The following is a 6,000-nucleotide window of genomic DNA, read 5'->3' on the forward strand; positions in this document are numbered from 1 at the left end:
CACCACAGTCCACATACACCTAGTTGATGTGGATTTTGCATTTTTGTGAATTGTGGTGGCTTGGAAAGCTGCCCACACTACATGAGGCCTCACAACCCCCTGGGCAGACTGGCGATGGAAAACGTTAGCTGAGGCCAAAGATGTCCTCCATCAGCTCTGCACCTTCCAGTGGGATTATCTGGTGACAGATGGCGTGGCATGAGGACTCTGTAGTCTGAGGAGGCTGAATGGAATGCTGAGTCCACACAGTAGTTTCTCAGGGGCCGCCTGACAAGTACAAGTCCTGCTTTCTGTCAGTGACAGCTAAAGCTAAACAATCCACCAGGCCATGGCTGCCCTGGATGGAATAGACATTCATGGAGGACAAACTCACAGCCCAGTGTTGCCTGCAGTTATGAAGACAATGCCCCACCTGGCCTAAATCACAAGGAACATCACTGGCAAGGCCGCCCCCTCGTAGTGCAAATAAACCACCACCAGCCAGGCCCCCAGTTGAGCGGGAGCCCTGAGATGCACGGAAGAGGTCATCTATTAGTCAGGGTCTGCAGAGCAACAGAACCAATAGGAGGCGATACGTCTATGTCTAGGTGGAGATATGCAGGATTTATTATAAGGAATTGGCCCACATGGATCCAGAGGCCCACGAGTCCCAAGACCTGTAGTTGGCAAGCTGGGGACCCAGGAGAGTGGGTGGTGCAGGTCCAGTGTGACAGCCAGCAGGCTTGAGGCCGAGGAAGAGCTGACGTTTTAGTTCATGCTCCAAGGTGGGAAAAAACTGATGTCCCAGCCCCAGCACTCAGGCAGGAGGAGTCCCCTCTGACTCACAGAAGGTCAGCAGTCTTGTTCGCCTCAGGCTTTGAACTGGCTGGGTGGGGCCCCCCACATCGGGGAGGAAGGTCAGCTTCACTCAGTTTTCCAGGGAAAGGTTAATCTCACCCAGAAACACACAGCCACACCCAGAACAGTTTGACCCAGTGTCTGGGCACCCCTGTGGCCTAGGCAAGTTGACACATACAGTTCACCATCACGGGTGGTATGGAGCCCTAAGGGACAAGAGGATCCCAAATCGGATGTGCTCTGATAAATCAGTGGAACAACACAATACGAGACAGGGTGGGAGGACAGCTGTGGCAGGCCTCCACGTCCGAGGCGGCCTTACCTTCAGCACCTGCCTTGATCTCTGCCAGGGACAGGGACCCTCCCCACACGGATCTCCTGGTCATGGAAGCAGGCCCCTCTGGCAGACAATCAGCCTTTACCACATCAACTGTGGTTTGCCCTCCAGCAAGTCAACACCTACAGGAGTACTCCAGCAAATCAATGCCATAGGCTGGCTCTCAACAAGAGTGCTGGAATCTCCCTCATCTCAGGTGACATTCCAGCTTTAAAGGGCCCTCCCCAGGAGGTGGCCCGCTTGGGAGGAGGAACCAGGAAAGCATCATCACCCTCTTCCCTCTTCAGGTTGGCTCAGGGTTGCTAAAAGACGTTTCTGTCCTGGTTGTTGTCCCCAATCCGCCCCTTTCCCATCTCTGGAACGGGCCCTCTCAGTCAGCGGGTGACCTCAGAGAACCGTCTAAGGGTCCTGCACTATTGCTGCCACTGCCAGGTGGGAGCCGGTTAACCAAGCCCCTTCCCCTGCCGGTGTGGGGGTCCACACGCCCCATAGTAGCCCCCATAGTAGCGGAGGCAAGTCCTGCTGTGCTCACTTGGTTAGGGAAGGGGAACGAACTCTACCATCCACCTTCTCACCTTCCAGCTCCCCAGTATGAGCTGTGCTGAAAGCCACTACTAAGGTGTGAGGCTAACTCCAGACTACGGAGCCTTAAACAAGGCTGTCCCCTTGCTTAGAGCGCTTCTACCAGACATCTTTGCCTTAGGATGACATTCAAAACAACCTGGCTAAATAGTTTGGAGTTGAAGAGTCTGCTGACATGTTCTATTGCGTGAAAATGTCCCAGGAGACTCACCACAATCGTCTTCCCCTTTCGGGACCAACAAGACACCTTGTACTGGCCGACTCTGGGGTCGTTCAGTAGCTGCCCCCCACCACAATTGCACACAGGCTTTGCACACAGGACCTGAGTGCTGCCTGCACACCCAGCAGAGCTCGGCTTTGCCATCACATCTGAAACATCCTTCTCACTGAAAGGAACCAAGACGCTGTCCCACAGGTTGTCACAGCCCTGAGTGTGTACCTCACTGTGAGGGGATGGACAACTGCCCCTCCAAAAGGTCCACGGCCCCTCCCGGTCTGTTGAATTTGGGGGCAACGTGTAGAACTCAGAAGGGCAAACTATCCTGATCCCATAAAAGACAAGCTCTGGCCGGGCACGGTGGCTCATGCCTGTAATCCCAGCTACTTGGGAGGCCGAGGTGGGCGGATCACGAGGTCAGGAGTTTGAGACCAGCCTGGCCAACACGGTGAAACCCATCGCTACTACAAATACAAAAAATTAGCTGGGCGTGGTGGCAGGCACCTGTAATCCCAGCTACTTGGGAGGCTAAGGCAGGAGAATCGCTTGAACCTGGGAGGTGGAGCTTGCAGTGAGCCGAGATCATGCCACTGCACACCAGCCTGGGCAACAGAGAGAAACTCCGTCTCAAAAGAAAACAAAAAAAGATAAGCTCCCAGAGCTGCAGACTCCTGCATTGCCAAGGACACCCAACTGCAGCAGGCGCATTTGGATTCTGGTGCCACCACATCCCCTACTTCCAATATTTGCTGGGCACTATCTGTGGAGTCTCCCTTACCTCTTCCACTCTCCAGTGGGACCTGAGCAACAGAGGCCCCACAAACGCATGCAGGCTGTTACTTCAGCTCCCCAACCTGCCCCAAGGGCAGGACTCACAGTGAGAAGGTCCAGCCACCTCCAAATTTGCTTCCTGGAGCATCTATCCCAAATGCACAGGCAAGCACCTACCCATGGACTTCAGCTGTAGGTGGTTGCCAGCCTCAGCCCAAAGGTATTCTCCATGAGAAAGGTACCACCTGGCAGCGCCCTGGGCACTTCTGGAAATGGAGGCCCTTTCTGGGACACAGTCCATCACCCTACACACTGAGATTCCTAGTATGCCCTGTGCAGTGGGAGAAGCTCCCCCTAAAACCCTGATCAAAATAGAAATGGGCTCCACTGGCTCCAGCTAAACTCGGCCCTCCTGGAATGCCACAACCTCCTTGAGCAAATTGCCATGTGCCCTGCCTGTGAGGCGAACTTGCCAAACCCTAGAAATGCTTCCACCCCTCGTTCAAGGGGGACCAAAGGGAAGAAGGCCACAGCACTCTCAAAACAAGAAAAGCAATGCTCTTTCTTTACAGATGGAGTGAACATGGGGAATACGAGAGCCAGACACCCACAGCCCCGCACCCCAGGCCACCAGTCCACTTTCCATGTGGGGGAGGAGCCCCAGTGCCAGCGGGCTGAGCTGCGCGCAGTACTCCTAGCACAGACCATGCTCTTGGCAAATATTTTCCCAAGGTATTTCACTTACTCCAGGTCAGAGGCTAATGGGCTGACTACATAGTTGGGGCGTTAGCAGAATCAAGGCTGAAAATACAAGGCCCAGACATCTGAGATAAAGAGATGGGGCAGGGGCCGGGGTGGAAATAGCCAAATTCACCCTGCTCTGCCCATGGTTGTGTACCATACCTCTGCTCACATTAAACAAGACACGGAGGAGGCGCGATACCATCCCAAACATGAGCTAACCCAACCAGCCAAGCAGGCAGGGCTGCGAAGGAGGGCGAGTCCTCAGACCCTGGAGACAAGCCCTGACCCCTTCTACCAATGGGCACATGAGGTCAAGGCACTTGGGCACCACGAGGTTGTGAAAATATGTTGTTAAGAGAGGAGTTGACCCAGCGGAGGGACAGTTAAACAAAGTCACTAGGGACCGTACCAGGTGCCAGCAATCCAGACATTGGGACCACCACGTGGGAGGAAACATTTAGAGAGGAGAAGGGCTACATCAAAACTGGCAAATCGATTCCGTTGGGCATCTCCCTGCAGCGCTGGAACCGTGAATATGCCTGAAGAGCGGTGGATACCTACACAGGCATCTATCGGCTTACCCATGCCAGGTAGCAGCTCTATTTACGTTATTGCGGGGTTAGCACATCAGCTTTTACAGCATTTGGATTTGCCACAAGGTGTATGATCAGATTAAGGCTCCCACTTCACAGCAAACAAATGCAGCAGTGGATGTTACAAAATCACATTGCTTAGGTTTTCCACCTACCCCATTACCCTACAGAGGCAGGTATCATAGAGAGACATGATGGGATTTTTCTTTTTTTCTTTTTAGAATTGGAGCCAGGCACGGTGGCTCACACCTGTAATCCCAGCCCTTTGGGAGGCCGATGCAGGTGGATCACCTGAGGTGAGGAGTTCACAACCAGCCTGGCCAACATGGTGAAACCCCATCTCTACTAAAAATCCAAAAATTAGCCCGGTGTGGTGGCGCATGCCTGTAGTCTCAGCTACTCGGGAGGCTGAGGCAGGAGAATTGCTTGATCCCGGGAGACGGAGTTTGCGGTGAGCCGAGATCACACCACTGTACTCTAGCCTGGGGGACAGGGCAAGACTCCGTCTCAAAAAAAAAAAAAAAAAAAAAAACAATTGGAGATGAGGTCTTGCTATGTTGCCCAGGCTGGTCTTGACCTCCTAGGCTCAAGTGATCCTCCCCTTCAGCCTTTCAAAGTTCTGGGATTACAAGCACGAGTCAACGTGCCCTGCCCACACTGGGCTTTTAAAACAAGGACTATTGAGAGAACCTGTAGGAATATGGCCCCCCAAGTGGCAAAAAATAAAATACTGCCCATAGGCCTGATCATTATTTCACATGCTTATGCCGTAACTACACCATATGGAAATTCACAATAAATGAGGAGACCACCAACAGGACACTGCCACCCCTGCTGGCGTACACATCCACACCAGAGATAGTTACCGGCTTTCACAAGACTTGGGAGCGCTGACGTAGTTCCCACAGCAAAGGAACTTTTAGCTGGTACTTTCATCTTTACCTCCTCCCTTCTGGAGAGTGCAGGGCCGAGCCACTTCCCTTCAATCCCGATGAAGATCTGTGAGGACCACCCACCAGGACCATCCTCAGCTGTGTCTCCTCACCCCATGGAGCAGCAAACCACTTGCCACCATCTGCAGAGAGAGACGCCTTATCTGCCGCCCACGTCCTCCACTGGAGGTACCGTGGGACACACCTGGACCTGTTCCCCACACCCAGGATGTGCACTCATCACCTCTGAACCACTAATACCACTTAAGCGATACCCAAAGGACAACCTGATCCTTATTCCTGGCCACAGATGACCTCTGACTTTAACCCCTATTCTGTTGCTGTGCCCTTTTCTTACCTGAGAAGCTCGTACCCTTGCCAGTGTGAAGTACACATCCACTGAGGAATCACCCTACCCTGATATCTACACCCTACTGTGGATCAAAGTATTTCTGGAAATACTATTTCACATGCACCCCATGGGGTTACACATGACATGGGGCATCTGGGGATGATGGGAACCACACTGTTGGCTATTTGAGCTGATCATTCTTACTAACACAACCAGACATTAACCCTGAGGCTAGCATGCCTCCTCCTCTCTCTGCTACTGCAACCAACATCCATTCCAACTAAGCCAGACTCAGATACCACTTGCAAAGTATGGGTGCCTTGTAAGTCTTACAGTGCAACTTTGCTTCAAATCCAATAAAACCATTATTAACAACTGCCATCAAACAGGGCAATGGGCCATACCTATGGAGTCTCATTGAAGGTGTGCCCGGAGATACTATGGATCTGACACTGCAACCGGGATGCTCATGACTGGTGCAATCGAAGTAAAAATGCTAAATCCAGCCAGTACCAGCAAACCCTAAGGATTACAAAGATCAAATTCTAGCTCTTACAAATCACTGGGATGATGATAAATGTAAACCCTGCCACCAGTGTACGCCCTTACAACTCCTGGCCTCTTTTTCTACTTCT

The sequence above is a fragment of the Trachypithecus francoisi genome, unplaced genomic scaffold (genome assembly GCF_009764315.1).
Source record: "Trachypithecus francoisi isolate TF-2019V2 unplaced genomic scaffold, Tfra_2.0 Lachesis_group6, whole genome shotgun sequence".
NCBI lineage: Eukaryota > Metazoa > Chordata > Mammalia > Primates > Cercopithecidae > Trachypithecus > Trachypithecus francoisi.